Raw genomic sequence first — 23,522 nt, forward strand, 5'->3', positions numbered from 1 at the left:
CTTTCCTGAAGGAAATGGGGATATATATAAAGATTTTATATAAGACTCATAATATTTATTTGGAAGGCTTGCTCTGCAAGCAAGATGGAAGAGCAACATGAAGGAAGCGTGGTGGAGGTGAGAGGACTGGAGGTTAAGTTGGTAGGGAGATACAGGAAAGAAGCTTAAGACACTTGAGTTAAAATGTAGCATCCTTCCTATGTGTAGGGCTCATAAAAATGTATAGTCTAAGATAGAACACAGAATACTCTATGAATCCTGCCCACAAGGTGTTGGTAATCTAGATTCACTTTTTTTTTCTGATAATGCCATCCATATGTATGGAGCGTCTACTACTGTATGCCAGAGTGACTCTGGAATCGGTTTGGTTGATCTAGACAAGACCATAAGGAGAGTCCCCTTACTACCTCTTCTCCAGGGGAGGGATTCAAGTTGAACTAGTACTTCAGAGACTGTTTAGTAATATAATGCATGAAAGGTGATGGTTAGGACAGAAAAATAAATGGATTGCATCGTAATTCCTCAGGTTCTCCAAATATGTGGTGGTCTCAAACCATGTGAATTGGTCTGCACATCCTGTTTGGGTTGCGTGTCAGCAGTTGAGATCTGAGCCTTATTTGTAACAGTGAAACGGTGAGAGACCTGCCCACTGAAAGCTGTTTTTCAGCTAGGAATAGAAAAGGGCCAGGCTAGACTCCTCTTTCTGCTGGATCTTGCTTCTTCTCAGCAACAGAAGTAGACCTGCCTTCCTAGCTGTAGAGAAAAGGTGCCAGTAGGCGGGCAGGTGAGCCTGTGGATAATCCTGGAGTAAAGGTTCAATAGACCTTCAAGTCTATCCTACAGGATTCGGAGTGAGGGGAGAGAAAAGGAGACGCTTCTTTGGCTGAGAGAGGAAGAGAAAAAAAAATCCCAGATATTTGACAGCTATATCTTCCCATCACCACCTTCCTCTAAACCCATGCCTCTCTGCTTCGTAGGACATAAAATGAAGAGTGACCCACCCCCCAGCCCATCCCCCGTTTGTAGGTGTGCTTTCAATGAAAATAAGTCGGTGTTCATGGACGGAAACTAGAGCAGCTGAAAATAGATGCAAGACTTGTTGAGCATACAAATCATTTCCCCCTTAGTCTCTAAGGGAGGAAAAAAAATCCCTCTTACTCTCCTTGCAGCCTGTGTTCTGCATTCTGGAGAGGAAGCTGAGGCTGGTCCTCAGGCGCTCCTCCCGCCGTTCCCGCAGGAAACTTTTCTCGCAGGGCCCGCTCCGTCCATCCCGCGCGGTTCCAAGACGGTGGGCCTCCCGTGGGCTCCTCTCCTGGGCAAGGGCCCAGACCCCGCGACGCGCCTGTCTCTTTAAATTCCAGCTGCGCGGCTGGGAAACAGCGCCACTCGCCGCCCAGGCCGGCTGGAGGCTGAGAGCGAGCTCGCGCTTTCGCTCCCGGCTGCGCGCCGCGGAGAGCTCGGCTCGGCCCGCGGGCTGCTAGGTGGCGGCGGCGCGGGGCGGGGAGGCGCGGCCCGGCCGAGGAGGGAAGAAAGAGCGAGCCGGGCCGGGAGAGGCGCCGCGCCCGGTCCCGCGCCCGGTCCCGCACCCGCTCTCAGCGGCCCGAGCAGTTTCTTTCTGGGTGACAAGGATGTGCCTCGGTTGGTTTTTCTTTTTTTTCTCCATCTCCTTAAGACGATTTCCATAGTAACCTGATCAAGTGGCTCAAAATCGCAAACCTGAGGATTTCCGCGGCCCGCCGGCAAGACCTCGGCCAGGTAACGCTGCGATCTCCTCCTCTTCCATTGCAAACCGCTGCGCTCCTTGCAAAGTTCCTTTTGTGGAAAATCGCCCAGCCCAACGGAGCCCGGGGTATTTGCAACAGCGTGTTCGTTTCCAGGTGCCTGTCACGGGTCTCCTCCCTGCTGCTTCTCCAGGACCCATGATGAGATTATTTTTAAAAATTGTTTTTGGTCGTCTCCCCCGCCCCCTCCCCTTCTTTATTTTTTTCCTCTTCGCTGCACTCTTCTCGGCTTTTCCCCTGACACTACTGATGGGGGTGCGGGGGGACGTCGGGGATGGGGGTGGCCAGCGCGGTCCTGGGAGTGGCGGGTTCGGATGGGCTGGCTGCGGTGGGCCACTTTGGGCATCTCGGCGTGGCCTGCGCCGGGGTCACGGGGAGGGCTGTCAGCGCCAGGGCGGAGGAACCCGAGGTCTCCAGACGAGTGAGGGAGGGATGCAGGCTTGGGGGTGATGGAGCGCTTGGCTGGTGGCTGGTGAGCGTCCATACATCATAGCTATCCTTCCCACTCCCCCGCCCCTCTTCGGGATTCTCTCTTTCTCTTTCCCCGTCCTCATTTCTTTCTTCCTTTACTCACCACTCGCTTCATTCTCTTCCTTCCATTTCCTCTTTTTTTCTCCCCTCATTTCCTTTTTTTCCTTTCCCTTTTAAAGAAAGGGGAATCGTGTGTAACCCTTTCGTTCTACCAACGTGGAATAGCTGTGAAACCTGCAGCGTGGTCACCTCAACCTGGTCGTTTTCAGACCCGTCCTCATCCATCAACATATTTGTTTCCCGAGTCTATTGATCTCCCTGAATTCCACAGAAATGCATTCTAAGCTAGGCGCCTGTATGTCAGAATCAGTTCTGCAGCTAGCTTCCGTGCTCCAAGTATGACATGTATTGTAAGGGCTGCATATGTTTTAAACCCACATAAGCCATGGGTATAAATAAATGTAGCTTTGAAAAAAAATCTGGCCTTATTCTAGATAAACTTCCCTCTTAAATTACTGATATACTCTTCTCCCTCTTTGACATTTAATTTTAGGAAAGTTGGGAGACAGGTTCTTGTCCTCCAGTTTTTAAGGAGCAGGCAACTTCTATTATCTTAATTTTCTCGTCTTTGAACATCACTCACGTTTGCACTACCCAGTCAGTGGAACGAGTGGGTCATAATTAAGGTTCAGATTTCTAGCTTCCAACGTCCAAGCTGGCTGGAGTGGCAACCTCTGGTACAGGGTCCTAAGAAAACTGGAGAGCCAGGCAGACCTTGCCAAAGAATAAAGGCATAGCAAGTCTTTTGTGAAATATCGAAATTCAGACTGTAGTACTGAAAACATGAAAATACAATGAAACCAGGCTTTTAGTTTGTTTTTGGTTCTTAGCATGGGTACAACTAGGTAGGTATAAATTAGTACTTCTTAAAAATGATCCACTCTAGTTTAGAACCTATTCTGCCTTGTTTATGTTAAGGCACTTCCTTACTATGGTTACATATTTTTTTCTTTGAAATATAAGATGTCTGTATCATGTGAAAACAAAGGCAAAAACCAGGAGGACTTTTATTTGTCCATAAAAATTTTATTTCTGATTTTTTTATTTAAAAAAAATCTAGTTGTTTTGCTCAAGTTTTCCTGAGGTCAAAATATTTCACGTGGAAAAATGATTCTAATCAATGAGGTTCCTCTGCTCTGTTTTAGAGGTGCATATAGTTTATATAGAAAAAAGTCTCAGTTTGAGAGAGCTCTATTTGCCTCTTTTCCTTTGTCTGCACATTTGTCTTTTAAATTCAACTATTAATATAGGATAAAGGATCTTAGGGCAGAGAATAGATCAGGCAGAAGGGAGACTACTGATATAATAGAAGATATGTACGTAAACCAAGAGAAGTAATTATTGGCATGCCACTCCACACAGTTGTTGTCTTTGTTTTTAGCCAATTTAAAGGCTGTACGCTGAAAATGTATTATTTTCTGAATTCTGCACCTAATGCTGTTCGTACCCAAGATCATATTTATCCAGTTCAGTTGAATATTTACAAAAGACTTAAAATTCCCTTGCCGCTGAAATCCAAATAGCATGTTTTTCTTCTAAAATTTTTTTTTCTAGTGAACAGTGATAGTAGTAATGGTCCCGCATTATTGTTTTTATCTGACTTCCAATTTTGGTGTTCCCTGGGTGGGTGGGTTTTCCTGACACATTTACAAGATGCTTTTGGCAGGTTGGCTGGAATTTGAAGGCACATTTAATTGTAGGTGCAATAAAATATTCATTTTCTCTTGTTCTTGGTTTGAGATGTCATGCCCTTTTGGTCACTTATATTTTGGTGTGACTGTGTGTGTGTGTGTGTGTATGTGTTTGTGTGAAGGATTTAACAAAGTCTGTTCTAATTGTCATGTGATTTGAAGTTAAAAGGTATGTTAGTGACAAGCCATACATTTCTCTTATTTATAGTACATTGATCCTGAAACCATTTTTTCCCTTGTGATTTCTTCTGTGCATGGATCATTTAACGAAAGGTTGGCAATGATGAGCTATTTTTTTATAATAGGAAAAAAATTCCTCAAGTTTACTTACCAAGTCAGATTTTTATACAGAGGGATTAGCAAATATTTCTGATCTAATATTTTAATGGACTGAATTGCTGACCACTGCTAATTACCAAGAATATATTTTCCTAATTCTGAAATTGCTGTACCTCTCAAGTTGTCTGGAGGACTCCAAGTGACCCAACTTGTAACTCATGGCAACAGGAAGTGGTTGTTCTGGGTGCAAGCTGAAGTGTGGACGTGGACCCATACTTTGTTAGCACTCGGGGACTTGATATGGAAAGAATTAATGTACTGGCTTTTTTGTATAGATGAATGTTAACTTTTTGACATTAGTCAGAACTACATCTCCCAAGCCTTGTTTTGCAGTGTCTGTCCCTTTGCTCTTCACTTACAGTAAGTCCTTACTTAACTGACTTGATAGGTTCTTGGAAACTGCAACTTTAAGCAAAAGGAAGTATAATGAAACACTTTTATCACAGGCTAATTGGTAGAAACAAGACTTAAGTTCCCATGGCATATTTCTGGTCACAAAAACATTTCCAAACTTCTCAAAACACTTTAATATTAAGCATTCAAATACATGTAAACTATGTATACATGTAAGAAAGGTTACTATAAACCAGATCAATATTTACCCAATTATTTAAGTTCAGGGTCTTAGGTGGCTGGAGCCTATCCGGGTAGCTCAGGGCACAAGGCGGGAACCAGCCCTAGACAGGACACCATCCTGTTGCAGGGCACGTTCACACATGCCCACACACAGGCTGGGACCATTTACATGTGCCAATTCACCTACCATGCACATCTTTGAGACGTGGCAGGAAGCAAGAGTACCTGGAGAAAATCCATACAGATATGGGGAGAATGTACAAACTCCACCCAGACAGTGGACCCAGCCAGGAATCAACATTTGGGCAACATTATAACGAAACGAAGTTGAATGAAATGATGTCGTTCCGCGACCTGCTGTACTTGAGGGGTGTTATAAAATTCTCAGAAGATAGGTTTAATGCTATCTTTTTAATAGAAAATAACTTATAGACAAGTGTGCACATGTGACTTTTTGTGTAGCAGGAATCATTAGGATGAGAATCAGACGTAAGAGGTGGTGCCAACATGAGGAATGTTGAGATTCAGGGAGCTGTGGATGGAAGTAGAAGCCAGAAGGCCAGGGTTAGGTTCCTACTTCTTACTGTTTCAGTTATTGCAGTGTTGGCCTGTTTATTCACAGATGTCACCTAGCTTTGTTTTCTCAAGAAGAAAAATGAACATAATCTTTCCTGTTATGAATTCTTAAACACACATGACATAACCACAGACACAGAGGTGCACATATGTAGCAGTAATGGATACTAAATGACACACTCGGAGGAAACAGAAAAGACTTCTGAATAGAGACTGGAGATACTTCCTTGGACCATTGATGAATGGGCAATGATGCATTTTTGTCTTCCATTCAGAAGGCTAATATATTGCTCTCTATGTTCTATGGATAAAGGCAGTATATGCTCAAGGATGAATCACATAATATGCATAATAAATCCAGCAAGCATTACCCTTTTACTTACGTGACTGCAAGTAGGAATACATTTCCCCCACTCTAACCATGTAAGATTTCTTTCCCTTCTCCCATTTTGTAAGCAAAAGTAAGTTCCTGAAAGGTTAAATGGACCTCAGGATGGGAAAAATCCCCAGAGCTATCTTTCTGCACAGACTTCATTTTTTCTCCCAAGTCTGACTGTCAACTACGATATCTGATACGAGGCTCTGGTGCTGATGTTTCCATAGGTCATCATCCTTCGGTGTCCCAGATGAAGTCTCAGGTCGAACATTGCAATAGCACAGATTCTGAATTTAATGCATCATTAAAGTTGGTTATGTAACCCAATGGCCTTGTTAAACTCCAGATTTTTAAAATTATATGTATTTACTATTCTCTTATTTTAGAATGATCTCACAATGTTCACAAGAAATAAGCCCGGTCCCTGCAAAGACTTCAAAAACTGCTTGTTCACATCATTAGATTGTACAACGCTTGTACAATGACACTTTTTGCTAATCTATGCAACATTTTTGTAACAATTGTGCACATTTTAACTACTTCAGATAATCAGGACCTAGAGACTTCAAGATCTGGAAGCATTGCTGGTGACATAGAGCAAAAACTTTCTTGAGAATAGGAAGTCAGTGTTTTGACAAGTGATTTATAACAGTTCAGGTATAGCCAGGAAGGTTTGAAACAAACCTTAAGTATTATTTCTTTCATCTTGATTAGTATATATTTACATGTGATCTATTTATGTATATTAATAGATTTTTGGGTCTTATAGCCAGCTTTCATTTTTCTCTATTGGAAAAGATCTAAGTCCCCATCCTTCCTTGGTGACTTTTGGTAGGTTTGTAGACAAAACATTGAAGAATCAATGGTACCTTTTATACATTAATACTGCCAATATGACCATAAAATCATATTTTTTGGGAATTTATTCCCCCGATCAAAAGAAGCATTTGTTATTGAACACAGTCTTATGCTACCTTATTAAGATGTATCAAACACCCTGATTGATCAAAAACACCTCAGTCCATTTTAAGGCAGTATTGCCCAGCAATTAAAGATGTAGCTTCTGGAGGAGTCTTTCTGAGTTTGAATTCCTACTCTTCCACCTACTATGTAGGTGATCTTGGGTAAACTTCTTGAGTCTCAGTATCCCCATCTGTAAAATAGTTGTAGAGAAGAATTTTTGTGGTGATTAGGTGAGAGAATATATTAATATAATATTTAGGAGAGCAACCAGCATGTAACATATATTCATTACATATCAATTTCTATATTATTGATGTTCATACTGCTGATGTTGAAATGCACAGGAAGGCCACAGTTATTTTCTGTTTAGATTGATTTTTCTTTTAAAGTCTGAGCATAAACTGTAATACTGTGCTTATTTATATAGGAACTGTGATCTCGTCTCCTCCTTTTCCCATCTCCCCCTCTCTACCTTAGTTTTTCCTTATAGTCTCAAGCTGAAAACAATGACCAGGTGCCTAAGAGATAAGAATACTCTTTCTTTTGAACTCATGGCATTAGCAGTGACCTGGATGAGATTGGGGGCTATTATTCTAAGTGAAATAGCTCAGGAATGGAAAACCAAACATTGTATGTTCTTACTTATAAGTGGGAGCTAAGCTATGAGGATACAAAGGCATAAGAATGACACAACAGACTTTGGAGACTCGGGGAAAGGGTGGGAAGGGGGTGAGGGATAAAAGACTACAAATAGGGTGCAGTGTATACTGCTTGGGTGATGGGTGCACCAAAATCTCACAAATCACCGCCAAAGAACTTACTCATGTAACCAAACACCACCTGTTCCCCAGTAACCTATGGATATAAAAAAATTAAAAAAAAAAAAAAAAAGAAAACTCTTTTTTGCAGGGGGCAGGTAAAGGGTAAGAGGGGATCCCATTTTTGAGTTTCTAGAAAAGCTTATCTTAACCTATTTTTTATATATATAGTATGAAAGTTATCCATGAATGGCCGGGCGCGGTGGCTCACCCCTGTAATCCCAGCACTATTGGAGGCCGAGGTGGGTGGATCACAAGGTCAGGAGATCGAGACCATCCTGGCTAACAAGGTGAAACCCTGTCTCTACTAAAAATACAAAAAAAAAAATTAGCCGGGCGTGGTGGCGGGCGCCTGTAGTCCCAGCTACTCAGGAGGCTGAGGCAGGAGAATGGCGTGAACCCGGGAGGCGGAGCTTGCTGTGAGCCGAGATCGCACCACTGCACTCCAGCCTGGAGGCAGAGCGAGACTCCATCTCAAAAAAAAAAAAAAAAAAGTTATCCATGAATTTTTCTCGAAAGTTGAAATCAGGATTAGCTATAGTATAATGTGTTATAAAAACAACAAATACATGACAAACATAAATTTCTGGCTTTACTATTACAGAGCTGTTCACTTACAAGCTGTGACTGCCTACTAAAACCCCAATGTAATCCAATACTACGGGTTTGCTAAGGAAGGTTGTGGAATAATTTTTTTGTGAAGTCATTTGAAGTCTTACTTATGAGAAGATGTCATTTGGTAAAAGATGTAATATTTCATTCTTAATTTATTTTTCTTTGTGTGCTCCAATATTCTAGGCTTCATTGCATAAGTAATTTTCTTTCATATTGAGATGGCCTTATCTGAAAAATGAATTATTGAATTATTATACCTATTTAAAAAGTTTTATTATGGAAAGTTTTGAATGGACGTGAAAGTAGAAATGATGACATGATGGATTTCAATGGATCCATCATTCAGTTTCAACAAGTTAGGTAACCTCTTCAGATCCTTTCCTGTGATTCTCTGACTATAGAAATTTTAATTCACTCTGGTTTTGAGAATCTAGAATATCTGCTTTTTAAATAATATTGATCTACTATTGATAATATTGATGCTAAACTGATATAGATATTAACACCAAACATTTAATGGCAAGTCAGTAAACTAATATACACAAAATGATGAGTGAAAAATGTGTTAGAACTGAGCAAATATAAGAAATCAGGGTTAGAAAACACAAGATTAGTTTGATTCGACATTTAAGCATCTCCTTGAAAGAGCTCATAAAATGTCATGATCAATATATTATCATATGTAAGAATACTTTTCAGGAAATTGTACAATAAATAGTTCTAAAAGTATGTTGAGCATTAATCTTTCATCAGGAAGCTCATCTCAAGATTGTAACTGCCAGACTCGGAGATAGTCCCCAGTGACCTTTCCCTATTGCTATTCATGCTTTGTGAAGTCCCCTCCCACGTTATATATTCTGTGTGATCAATAGAAGATGACGGAAGTGATGGTGTATGACTTCTGAGGAAGTATGACTTCTAAGGCTGTCATAAAAGATATTACCATTTCCACCTTCCTCTATTGGATCACACACTCTGGAGAGAGCCAACTGCCGTGTCTTGGGAAGACTCAAGCAGGCCATGGAGATTCATGTGGCAAGAAAGTGAGGCCCTCTGCTAACAGCTCCAATTTATTAGTTGTATGAAGGAGCCACCTTGGTAGAGGGTCCTCCAGCCCTGGAACTCTTCAGATGACTGCAGTCCTGGGTAACATTTTACATCCTCTTGGGAGCCCCTGAGCCAGAACCAACCAGTTAAGATATTTCTGAAATCCTTACCCACAGAAGCTGTGTGAATTATTAAATGTTTATTGTTAGAAACTGCTAAATTTTGGAGTAATTTGTTATGCAGCAGCAATAGATAACTAGTACTTATAATTACAACCCTGAGGCAGTTTAAGGTTTTTGTATTAGTTATCACAGTTTTATAGATATGTAGAAGTGCCAGTTAATAGAGTTCTAGTTGACAGAAGGCTATTTAAATCTGTATTTGCCACAGTGAATAGCTAACATTCTACCTTGTTTTATATTTTTAACTCCTGGGAATGAATACTCTGTAGACATTATCTATAATGAGTGCAGAAGATACAATATCTGTTCTTTCATTAGTTGCTAACCTGGATCTCAATCTTGATTCTTCCTTTTGGCAATATATCTGTTAAAAATTCAACTCTTTTGGAATTTTGAAAGAAAGCAGTCCTGGAGGGTTGAGGACTGGGACATATTTTGGCAGAAACTTGGGTAAACTTTTGAAATGGTATTATAGTTTACCTTCAGGTTATCCCCAAAATCACCCCTGTCCCCAGCATACACACTAAAAGGCCTTTGCAGCATGGGCTTTTATTGTCGTAGAAGCTTTTCTTCTGTTTTCCAGTGAACTATGTAAGATTAAAGTGCCCCAAATATTATATGACCCAAATAAGGCTCTGGTGAGATATTATGTTATATCCATTCTTCATCAATTTGTACTTTGTTCTTTTGTGTGTATTGCTAGGTTTTCCTTCTTACGCCTGGTTCTGGATGGTATGTGTCAACCTGTTTCTCTCATTGTTGTATTACAAGGCTAATAAAACCTAAAAATTGGGTATCACTGTGGGCTGAGAGAGATTCTGTATACGTACAAAGTTCTGATACATCCTTGCAGGTAAAATGGTGTGGACTGGAGAACCAAAAAAGACAATGACCTCACTTTTTACTTCATGGATCTGTTTAATTTTATATAAGTAAATTATCCCATAAAAATTTAAATCATGGCTCAATCTTTAATATATATAAGCACCAGGAACCTTTGATAATAGAATTAAAGTTTTTTAGCCTTTAGATTAGTGAGATTACTAGGTCATTTTCCTAAATGTGCCACCACTTGTCTTTTGATTTACAGCATAAGGTTTTTGTATGTTTGCTGTTTAATTTGTTAGGTAGGGTAACTAACTGGAACCTTGCCTCCAATAATTTTTTCAGTTCCAAGGTTATCTTGATATAAAAACAGTGATGTTGTTCACTGATCTATGCCAATCTCATGCTCTCTGGGAATTGAAATTGATTTTTTTGCTTTTTTTTTTGGTCGTTGGCATACACATTTATGTACCCTTTGAACAAGCATGATGCAAAAGGACTCAGGAAAACCAATAAGTAGTCATTCAGAAATTGGTTTTCAGGACATCACAAATTAGTTGCATCACAAGCCTCAGGATAAAACTAATGAAGTCACTAGTTCTTCCTGGTATTTTTATGTTTGAGCACACAGTGTGCAATAAGAACTGCCTTTAGAATTGAGAACAAACAACATAGATCTGATTTTTCTGGTCCTCATGAAATATGTAGAAATTAAACGACTCCTAGTTGTTGGGGAAAAGGATAGATGGCAGATGTACATAGAGCCTGGGAGTATTTTCTTAGGTGTCTTTTGATAAGCATGCTTTTGTTTGTTAGTTAGATAATGGGTCCCATCTTGTGTGCTTGTTTTATGTGCATCGCACATGGGGCATTGCATTCATTTACTCCATGAAGTAAACATGATGTTTAAGCAAAAATGAAGTTTGTAGATATATAGTAATGGTCATATATACTATAATGAAGGTAACAGGTGTATAAGAATGAATAAAATATGCTTGCCCTTCAGAAAGTTGTAATATATTTAATTTTTAATTAAAAAATTTAAAACTTATTTTTCAGAGTGTTTGTTATTTATAGCTAGACTTTACAATTTATTATGGCCAGGCTGTGCTCAACACAAGATTCGGTTGGATCATGTAACCATAATTGAGCATTATCCTGAGTTCTACACTGTTAATGAATGCTAATGCTCTTTTGAAGATCTCCTATTTATGGCCTCAATAACCACAAAGGCTTTTCTGCCTATAGCAGATAAAGTCTGAATAATGTCACAGGAAGTTGCATGAGAAATTATGCCGTTACCTATAGCTTTTCCCCTTTTTGCCAGCTAACTAAAAATGTTCATTTGGGATATTCCCATAGGGTAAATGTCTGTATCATAACTCAGATTTTTTTTTTTTGTCAGAGTGGTAAAAGCATTTCATGCACTTTTGAGTAAGTTTCCTGATATTAGTGCTTATTAATTGTATATTAAAAATTGAGGTGGAGTTTTGATAGTAGTATGGTTAAAGTCTCAGAAATACCTGAACCTGCCCTGCCAATTACCTCTGTCCCTGTACAGAGTCCCCAGGGAAGATGCATGCAGGCAAGAGCAGCCAAATGATAATCAGAATACCACTTTATTAATAGCTTGAGATGGTGCCAATTACCCATAATGCAGGGCTCTTTGGTAAAAGGCCATTTGGAGCACATATTTTTGGCTTGTGTCTCTATATGTACATTTTCAGTATGGATTCCCTCTAGCCTAGCTACAGTTCAGGAAAGAAGTCAAAAAGAGAAAGAAATGGTCATGCCCCTAGAGGGGTTCTAATTTCAACTTATCAGGCATCTTCAACTAAGAAGTTAAAAGAAGGCAAGAGGGAGTAGACTTTAGTTTTAGGCTCTTCAATGTATAGTGACATTGTCTGCTAATATTTAAGGTCCAGTCAGTGTTTTTGGATCTGACATATGAAAAGAGCAACTGCTCCTTTGTAGAGGATGGACAGAGGTTGACCTGAAGAGGAGAGACAGGTCCAGTAGGATGGATAAATCATGGTACAGGTCAACCTGAAACCCTTGGAGTAAGAAATGTTTCACAGTTTGGACTTCTTCATATTTTAGGAAAACAATAAGGTGTATGTTTGTTTTTATGTCTGTATACAATTATATGTAAACATATACACACATACGCCTATGTACAGTCATATGTACACATATACACACATATACACTGTACTTAATATATCAACCTCAGTGTGGGCTAAGGAAGCACTCCTTGATTAAAAATATTACTGTTTCCTTAAGAAAATACATGAACATGCACAATAAGTGGCTGTAGTGGAATATTGCCCCCTACCCCATGTCCACATCTCAATCCCCAGAACCTGTGAATATGTCACTTTTCATGGTGTATTAGGATGTTTTCACATTGCTAATAAAGACATACCCAATACTGGGTAATTTATAAAGGAAAGAGGTTTAATGGACTTACAGTTCCACATGGCTGGGGAGTCCTCACAACTATGGTGGAAAGTGAAGGGGAAGCAAGACACATCTTACATAGCAGCAAGTAAGAGAGAGCATGTGCAGGGGAACTCCCATTTATAAAACCATCAGTTCTCATGAGACTTATTTATTACCATGAGAACAGTATGGGAAAGCCCCACCCCCATGATTCAGTTACCTCCCACCGGGTCCCTTCCCCGACACATGGGAATTATGGGAGCTAGAATTCAAGATGAGATTTGTGTGGGAACACAGCCACACCAGATCACATAGTAAAAGAGGCTTTGCAGATGTGATTTAGGTTTAAGGACTTGAAGATGATGATATTATCCTGGATTATTTGAGTGGACCCAATTTGATTACATGGGTCCTTGAAAGCAGAGAATCTTTCCCAGCTGTGGTCAGAGGATATGATGATGGAAAAATGGTCAGAGAACTGTTACCTTCCTGACTTTGAAAATGGAAGAAGGGAGCTCTGGTAAAACAAATGCAGGTGGCCTCTAGCAGGTGAGAAAGGTAAGGAGACATATTCTCACCTAGAGGCTCCAGCACAGAAAGCGGTTTTTCTGGCACCTGGAATTTTAGCCCAGTGAGAACCCTGATGAACTTCTGACCTCCAGGACTGTAAGATAACCGTTTGTGTTTTAAGTCACTAAGTTTGAGGTAATTTATTACAGAAGCAATAGAAAACTAATAAAGTGGGATAAAGAGCTGTAATCTTATTTTATTTCAGGTGAGGTTATGAAAAACCTTTGGATTTTTAGAGCTTTGGGGTTATGAATTGCACTTAGGGATTGTAGACCTGTAGAAGGAATCGGGAATCTTGGTATTTTAACTGAATGATCTTATTGGGTGTGTATTTTTAATTCTAGCAGAAAGCGTTCCTTATAAAAATATATTTTGGTTGTTACCTTCCCAATACTTCAGCCTTTGCTGATTTTTTTAAATTTGTATTAACTTCCGTTGCCTTTATGGATCTTATGCTGGATGATGATTTATCCGACCAACTTGGCTGATCATGGGCCTTGGTTCACTGTAAATCAGATTAAGTAATGTATATGAAGGGCCTCACACTCTAAAGTACTGTGCAAATATACATTAGTGCTTGTTGATTATTTTTATTATTGAGCACCTGCTTTCTGTCCCTCCTTCCTTCTAGGATGGTTGGGGGTTGGAGGGGAGGAAATACTGCAGGGTGATTTTGTGAGTGTGGCAGTGGTACCGCCCCTTTCTCTGGCTGCCAGAAATCCCTTCCTGTACTCAGTCTTTACACTGTGTGTGGCTCCAACAGAGGTGGCGACTGGAATGAATGCCTCACCACAGAAAGACTGGATACCCTTGGGCTCACCCATGTTCCTCATTGTTAGCCACCTAATTGCATGAACATTTTAAGTGAGGAAGAGAGATTATCGATGTTCTGGTTCTTCTCTTGGCAGAATCCAGGGCAAAGTCCACATACTGAAACTTGCTGAAAAATTATACCGTAAAGTATAAAGCATATTTTACCATACAGGTCAGCTGTTCACATTACAAATGCAGTATTTGTTTTTCTTGTAATGCTGTGCCATTGTAGTATACTCCATTATTATGAAATGATTGTGGTTGTCTGATTCATGTTTGAAGTTTATGTTTTCAGTGATCTATTTCAGAATGATGATATTACCTTTGATTCAAATTAAACTGCCAACTCTTGTACTGTCCTTAATCTGTAGCTGAATCTTCAGGAATGTCAATTTTCCTATTGATCCTTTTGATGTCCAGTCACTGGAGGAATGTCATACTGTGCCTGAAAATTATGCGTGTGGTTGCATTATTGTTTTTCCTTCATTTTTTTTAAGAAAACTGATAGGTTTTGAGCTATAGTTTACAATCAAATAAGTCCAAACTTTTTTCCTTGTTAAAGACATGTATCTTCTCTTTGCCTTAATATTCTCATTGTCCCTGCCCCCAACACAATGCTTTGTCTTTACAACATTTTTGGTATGATACATTTGAAATCTTTTCTTTGCTTTTGATGAAAGTGATTGCAATTCAAACACAACTTGACAACTTTCTCTAGACAAGTCATGTCTTTGTAATCAATAACAAGATAGTTGGCCAGGTGCAGGGGATCATGCCTGCACGTTGGAAGGCGAAGGAAAAAGTATTGCCTGAGCCCAGGACTTTGAGACCAGCTTGGGAAACATAGTGAGACTCCATCTCTACAAAAAATAAAAATACATTTGCTGGGTATGGTGGTGCACAACTGTATCCCTGCTACTTGGGAGGCTGAGGTGGAAGGATCGCTTGAGGCCAGGAGGTTGAGGCTGCACTGAGCTGTGATAGCACCCTTGTACTCCAGCCTGGGTGACAAAGTGAGACCGTGTTTTAAAAACAATGACAAAAAACAAATATGGCTATTTATGTCAAAGTTTTAAATAACTTTATCTAGACCATGGGCTCAAGTAAAAAATTTAGCATATTAGGAATGCTGTAGAGAAATTTTCTCACCTGAAATCTATCCTGGAATTGCTATAATACATAATTATGATTTTGTTTCAATGCTTATTGATTCCACTGAATTCTAGTTGAAGTATTTATTTAAAAAGTTGCAGAACCTGGAGAGTGCCTTATTCTTCACACTACAATGTATTAGGTTCAGGCTAGCTGCTGGGGGTGAGTTTGGAGGGAAAAAGGATGTAGACCTTAATAAGTTTATTTCTAGTATGTGAAGTAAGACTTGTGCAAAGGTGTAGTGCTGTAGAAAAGTATGAGTTTCTGTAGAGAGGAGCAGATTAAGGAGGAGAAATCTGGGTAGGAAATGCTGAACGCTTAATGCAAGAAGTGGCATATGAACTATGAAGGGTGGCATTTGGATGTGCAGAGATAGAAGGAAAGATATTCTAACTGGGAAATGGGGTAGTGAATTATTCAGGCAAAATTCTGTTTACTTTATGGCAAATGGGCCTTTAGGAGTCACCCTCATCCTGCCCTGCCTTGCATCCAGTTGTCTTCACCACACCTTCCAGCTGTGTTGAGCTATAGGGAGTGTCCTGCAGGTGTCAAACTCTTTCCACTTCGAAACTGTGTGAACAGATGAATTTCTGTACAATGAGACTTTCACGTGGAGTTTTTAAGACAATTCATATTAAGGTGTGGGAATTGCTGTTTGTAAATGACTTCTTCATAGTTGTTTAGTCTGGCCAACCACAAAGTCCTAGCTTTCCAGAGCTTGTATTTAGGGGATGTGTATTGCCTGACTCCACTAATGCCACTTGTACATTCATTCCTCTGCTTATTCTCAAAGCAGGTCTATTCTGTTCAGTGCTCAAAAGACATGGATGAAAGACAAAATAGTTGCTTCTGAGCTCACCGGTGATGAGAGACTTTTTTTTTTTTTTTTTACTTTTTTGAAAATATAAAACAATCATAGTTGTACTAAATGTATGAAGAAAGTGTGTGGAAACAGAGGTGGGTGTGACAATTCTGCCTGGTGGCTAGGCATCAGGGAAGATGCCCAGAGAGGAGATGCTTGAGCTGAGTCATGAAACATGAGTGGGGGAAACTGCCAGATGGACACAATGGAGGGGGATGTTTCAGGATATGACTGCAAGTGTACAAAGGGAAGGGAACATGAAAAGTTTGGGGACAGTTAGTCCTCAGGAACAGAACTGTGTGCATGGGACATGTAGAGCATGATGAAGCTGGAAGGGTAGGCAGCCCATGTAGTGTATAAATTCTAGATCAAGGGTTTATGCTTTATTCTGGAGGTAGCAGTGATCGTTGAAGGATGTTAAACAGGGATGCCATATATATATTCCCTTTGAGAACAGGTGTCAGGATGATAACATCTTAATATAAAATTGTTCAATGCAGAAGCAATACTAGGTGTCAGCTAAGAGCTGAGGCTTCACAATATAACATTTCTTATAGGCGGTATGAATGGGGTCAAATGAACTTCTCCATATCTCAGTTTCTTTATCTGCAAAGTGGGGCTAATAATAGCAGCTGTCTCTGAATTGGTATGAGAATTAGATGAGCTATTGTTGCCAAAGAATCCAACTATTATAGTAAATGCAATAATCATGTGCATTTACTATGCATTCTAATTTTATTAAGAATAGTGACTAAGTGTCCAATGAGAAGTTGGTAGAGTGAGAACTGAAAGGCACTTGAAAGTCAATTGGAGTCTGCATTTTAACTTACTAATGAAGTCCAGAAGCTATAAGATGAATTTTAAATATTTCTTAATCTGAGGTTGTTTTGTTTACTGGACTGAGCAAAGACAACTGGAAAATGAGAAAAGGTAGAAATTAAAAATGCATTGCTAGTGTGGCAAACAAACAGCATATGGGACCCTGACTGGTATTAGCCTGATTCAGGTGAGGTTATTGATACTCCACTGCACAGTTAATATTATTGTGTCCCCATACTGGCAAAGGTAGAATCATCACAGGGAAATTTACAAAACAAAGGGAATGCTGAGGTTGGAAGAGCTTTACCACCATGACTCAATTGGCCCAGGTCAATGTGGCCTGAAGTCTGGGCCACCAAAATGGTGCAAAGGTTTCCTATGACGTCTGCTGGCCTTTTAGGGATGAATACTAATCAGTAAAATGTGGATAACCATAAAATTGTATGTTTGAATACTCAAAAATCTCTCATATACTATACTTAGTAACTTATATATTTAATGAAAAAATTTCAGAAAAGAATGAGGCACAGATTTAGTGCTTCAGCTGGTAAAAGCGTATTAGTGTGTGCAAAGTATTTCACAAACTGCCATGCACATTCTAACTATGTGATAATACCTATATGTTAAATATATATATTTGTATTATATATATTACATCTATATCTATATATCATAGGTCTTTCTGTTATTAAAAAGCAAAATATCATTTTTAAGAAGGAAAGATAGACTGATACTTCATAACATATCTGTGGTTTTGTTAATTATAAGTATATTTTCTTTGCTATTTAAAAAGATGTTTTGATTCATCTCCCTAACACTTTAGCAAATTTTAAGGTAATAACCATTAAAATTTTTGGCAAGAGAGTGATTTTATTTCATGGGATTTCCAGTTAATATTGAAACATTCTATTTTATTGGATAGATAAATCTAAACAGCAGGTCAGGACTTTTATTTTTGTGTTTTGTTTTTTTGAGACGGAGTTTCGCTCAGTTGCCCAGGCTGGAGTGCAGTGGCGAGATCTTGGCTCACTGCCACCTCCGTCTCCTGGTTCAAGCAATTCTCCTGCCTCAGCCTCCTGAGTAGATGGGACTACAGGTGCGTGCCACCGTGCCCAGCTAATTTTTGTATTTTTAGTAGAGATAGGGTTTTGCCACATTGGCCAGGCAGGTCTCAAACTCCTGACCTCAAGTGATCCACCCACCTTGGAGGACTTTTAAATGTTTACAACTTCTCATCTAATCTCTCCAATGTTATACAAAGCAGCAGTCAGACCTTGGCCCCTTTTGCTGAGCATTTACTTAAAGATTAAAAGATGAATAATTGCTACTCTCCCAGTCATGTGAATCACTAGTACCAAAGGAAGGAACAGTGGAAGTTTTTAATGAGTTGGTGCTGTTAATAAAAAAAGAAGTGAGTGGTAAATTATGTATCCAAGCCCTTGAAAATTAACCTCCAGCACACGTTATTAGTTTCTTTCTTTTTTTTTTTTTGCTTAGAGTTACAGTTTAATTTTTTGATAAAGCAGTTTATTGCCCTCTAAAAGATACTTAAGTTAGAAAAAAGTGTTGCTTATCCGAAAGGATCAATTTATCAATGGCCGTGTTGTGCTGTTTTTTTCATTTGCATTATGAACCCCCTTTTAGGGCTCTTGTTAGAAACCTGTGTGGATTTATTTGTAGAGTAGCACACACTGAATTGGACTTAAGGATTAAATGAATTCCGTGAACTAGAAGGATGACCTTGTAAACAGGAAAAGATTTCATTATATGTTTTCCTTGCTATCAGTGTAATAGAATTTGTGTTGTATGCCTGATGTTCAGACCTTTCTTTTTTATTTTTGCATGAATTATATTAAAAAAAAGATTGAAATTTATCATCCAGACAGCAGACAATAAATTGGCTGAGTTCTAATTGTGAGGATTATAGCACTACATTTTATTTTCCCTCTGTCATGCTCAGCAAATAAATAATCCCGTTTACACTTCAGCCTCCAAAACATGCTTGCATCTTTGGGCATGATGGGAATACCACGTGGGCACATAGTTTTATGGTCAGAATCCTAGTTATGTGGATTTTTATTTCTTGTCTATGTAGCCAACTAGTGTAAAGTCTGGTATTTTGTGCAGGTATTAAAGCTTTGTTAGACTGAGAGAAGATAAAATAGAGGGGGATGAAAGAATTTAACTGTCAGTTTCTGTTTCTGGTGGAAATACAGCCCACTGCTGCTGTATGCTAGAGAGGGAAGCTTTGGAAGCCTCAAAATGATCAAGCCAAATGGTAAAGTTCTAACAGTTTACTGCTAATTGATTAGCTTTATGTATAAGAAGGTGCAATTATATGCTATTCCAGCCAACTCTCTTTTTAAAGTTTGTCTGACTTTTAAACCAGATTAATTCCGTCTGTTCAAAATATCCGCCCCCCACCACCTCACCCCCGCTTCCGTACAAGGGCCTGATTCATTTGACCAAAGACCTAGGCCATGACAGCCAGCTGTGACAATAGGGGGTAAATTAAAATAGCCTATGGCCAGGGTCAGACCATCTCTGAGAGATAATAGAAGAGTCCCTAAGGCCTGGTGAATGAAAGTGTTCAAATTCTATTGTGTACTCTGGTTAAGAACAATCTATAAAAAGGTAGCATTTAAAGTACATGAGAAGCAATAAATCGTTTCCTCTTTCTACAAATTGGTTTAGAGAAAATCTCTAGGACTACCAAAGGATATTTTACTGTTTCTATGGCAGTTTAATATTAATAGGAAATACTTATTTGGTATATATTGTGTTGTTACATTTATATAATTCTTTTGATATTTTTTGGAAAGCCTTTATCATATGATAGCTTCAATTTTGGAAGGTACATAGTATATGTATTTGTCACCAGTTTACATGTAACTAAACTGAGGCTTGTAGTAAAGTTCAGAAGTGTGAGTTCCCAAGAATGATTAGTGGTAGAATCGAATTAGAAGCCAGCCCTAATTTCTATACTTTTGAATTGACATCTATGATTCAGAAAAGCATGTAGTTGCTTAGGCAATGGGACAGGGATTGTATTACTCATTACTTCTGGGGCATTCTCAACTATGATAGAACTTTAGTCATACCTCTACAATGTTGGGAGGAGAGATACATATTTAAAAAGCAATAACAGCAGTTCAAGGGAAAAAACATAATCTACTTGTTTTCTTAGGGGGGCATAAATGGAAGGAATTATTTTTACAGAAAACACATCTATCCCACTTGTTTTGGGGATACTGTGTCTTATCTTTGAAATGGGCTTCTGCAAAGTCAATAGTGATGGCGAATTAGTAGTTGCATGATGCAGTGTTTTCTATATATCATAAATTGGTCAAGTATGATGATTTTTATTTCCATTCTTATTAGAAATGATCATTGTGAATAATCTGCCCATTTTTCTCAGGAGTGTATGATTTAAAGTGTCATCATGTTTTTCATTCTCAAAATGGACTAATAAAACCTACCTCTGGAATGAATAAATACCTTATTATAGATGTTGAAATTGTATAAATAGGAATGTTCATCCTCTCCTTGAGTGAAGATTTATTATTCCAAACACAAACATTCCCAATCGAAGGGTTTGAAAGTGTCCTTCAATCAACTCAAGATCATTTTGTATAGCCAGGGTTCAATCAAATACCACTTTTTAATCAGCTAATTACATGAAGCAGAACAGGTTTTCCTGCCAAACAAATGACTGGGGAGGAATAATTCTCTAAGTGCATATCCTTGAATATTTTTTTCCCCAACAAAATAGTCCTGTCAGGAAACCAAGCTCACAAGGTTAAAGTGATACATGCTTTGGCCAGTTTCTAGGTTTGCTCTTAAACTTCAGTTGGAATTACATCTTGTGGGCACAGGCTTGCTGGTTTTAATTTTGAAATAGTTTATCATTATTTTAGGAAGAATATGGGAACATTTGAGTGTGTTTGGGAAAGAAAATTAGTTCCTCATTACCTCCCCTGTCCCTGCCAATAAATTCATGAATCTTCATGTTTCTCATTCTGCGTTAACCTTTTCTCTCCATCATCCAGATATACTGAGGCTCAGGAAGCCAAGAACAGTCTCCTATTGGACATCATCAGTTCGTCATAGGGATAATTTCCTGGCCTTCTTAGATAAGAGAGTTCAACTTTCCTGTGGTCTTTTTCTAAAGCCATATACTACTTGTATATGGCTTTAGATATTTCTAAAAGATCTTAACTTGTAATCCTACAAAGTTAATAGTACATATGTTTATCTCATGGAGGCCCAGGGAGCCAAAAAGATTTGCACAAGCAGGTTAGTGTTAGAATGCAGAGACAGGAATGTAGGTCTTTTTTCCTGCCAGATCTTTGGATTTAAACTAGGAAACTCAAAAGTAATGCAGTTGCCAAGGTGAAATAATCTATTCATCTTCCTACTTACAGTGCAGTCTCAGTTACAATAGGAAGTCATATCTCAGTTAGGCATCTATTACACTGAGCACACACAATAAATGTTTTTAAAGCTTCAAGAGTTGAGAAAATAACATACTGTTCCAATCCAGGGACTACTGGAAGATATGCTATAGCTTTTTTCCATCGCTTTCCATTGTTTATTGCCTACTTCTACTACTTAGGTTTTGTTGTTGTTGTTGTTGTTGTTGTTGTTTTCTGACACCAGTAGTTTTCATCTGAGCGTTAGGAAAATAGCAGAGGTTGATAAGATTTTCTCATGTCAACAACCTAGCATATTGCTGAGAACCTGGGAACATACAATATTTGGGCACATGATATATTGATAAGGGGCTTGATATAATGCTTGTTCTTTTCTCTCTGCATCTGCATTTTGTAGGCAGGCCTCTGGATGTGGAGGCCACATGGCTATGCTGAAGTTAATGTGGCTGGGTCAGCATCTGTGGGACTTCAGTGAGTTTCAGAAGTCCTTTTCCACTAGCTAGCAAGAAGCCTGTTTGGATGTTGATAGCCCAAATGGGGCTTGGCCCTAAAAGTTAGGGGAAAAGGCAGAGTTCATTTCAGGGAGGCACAGAGAAGATCTCATTCTGAAAAGCAATGATAGTGATTACCATGGCAGGTCAGGGATGTCAGCCACAAATCCTAAAGTGTTAACATGGAACACCACTGTAAAGCTTATCAACTTGCAGTGCTCCTAAAAATGGAATAAGACTATAAATACATGCCCTAAGGTTCACGTGGCAGTCTACAGACACAAGTAGGAAATTGCTCTGAAATCTCAGATTTCATACTAGAAATGAATGTGGATTCTGTACTCCATAATTTTTGCTATATTATCCAAACATAAATAAAACAAAACAAAAACATCTAGAAACCAGGACCTTATTTATACTGGGGTATTATTCTTGTGTTCTCTGGTATACCTCTCTGGATCAGTTCCAGAGAGTTTTCACATCTCAGTTTTAGTCATAACTCTACTGAAGAAGAAAAAAAACCTAAATAACTTTTCAAAAGGATCATACAAACAAGCTCTACAGTGTTTGGTTCATATCCAAGGCAAAGAATCAGTGTGGTATAAAACAGGAAAAATATCCAGCGACAATTTAAATGTTTTCCAAGCCTGCTATTAGGTTTTAATGGAATTTTTCCCCTGCTGGTGAAACAAATAAAAACAAAAAGTAAATAAGTGAAACATTTTCTGTTGACAAGAGAAAAATACTGTGTAGTAGAAAGAATCTTAGGAGGCACGTTCTGGTACTGGCTGAACTTCATATGAACGTGGGACCCTAGGCTGACTTGTAATGTCTCTAGCTTGGTGACTATGTAATTTATTGTCTCTTTGTGGAGGTGCTATTCAAACCTGGAGTGTCCTGGTGTCCTGGGCAAATTGGGCACCCTGTCTTCCATTCTTTTTATTTGTTGGCGAATGAGAAGTTTACATTAGGTTAGATGTTTTTAAGCATTCTTTTGTCAGCAAACTCAAAATTAAGACAAAGTTCAGTTTGAAGCATGGACGGGGGCAGGATTCCAGTTCCCCACCCTCTCTTCCACACACACCCCACCCAAGGACTCTGAGGGATCCTTGGCATGCAGTTTAAAAATTATGGCATTCCATGGTTTATTCCACCCATTATTAGCCTTCAGTTGGAATCACATGCCACATCTTCATGTACAGATGATGTTTAGGTAAATGCAAATCCTAACAGAAGAAAGAAGGATGCAATCTCATCTAAGATAAAAGCATCTTCTTATTCAGCTTTGCTTGTTTATGCCTTTCCTTTCTTAATACATATTTTGTCTATTTGGAGGATGAGTTTGAGTCAGACTTCATTTCTTATATCCTTTTTAATGCCTTTTATTTGAAAGACTTAAACTTGAAGAATATAATTTTAGGGGTGGGCCCATATAGAGAGAGCATTTCAAGACAAATATCACATCAGACATTCTTCTGGGTGCCCAAGAAAGCAACTGTGTTGTTACCTTACCCTCCATAGTCACCAAGGTGACTATTCCAGGGCTGAGACCTTAAGCAATATGCAGTGTAAAAATGAGGCTATATTCAAGAAGGTATATGCAGGTCCTCAAGAAGCAGC

General features: G+C 39.0%; 1 protein-coding gene across 1 annotated transcript in view; it reads left to right on the plus strand.

Annotated features, from left to right (window-relative positions):
• The first annotated feature begins 1,445 nt into the window (after positions 1-1,445).
• NAV3 (neuron navigator 3) overlaps positions 1,446-23,522 on the plus strand; it is an 891,873-nt gene continuing 869,796 nt past the window's right edge. Inside the window, exon 1 of the mRNA XM_016923897.4 lies at positions 1,446-1,755. The gene's annotated coding sequence lies outside the window, so the exon portion shown is untranslated. The remainder of the gene's footprint in view (positions 1,756-23,522) is intronic.

This window comes from Pan troglodytes, chromosome 10 (genome assembly GCF_028858775.2).
Source record: "Pan troglodytes isolate AG18354 chromosome 10, NHGRI_mPanTro3-v2.0_pri, whole genome shotgun sequence".
NCBI classification, from domain to species: domain Eukaryota; kingdom Metazoa; phylum Chordata; class Mammalia; order Primates; family Hominidae; genus Pan; species Pan troglodytes.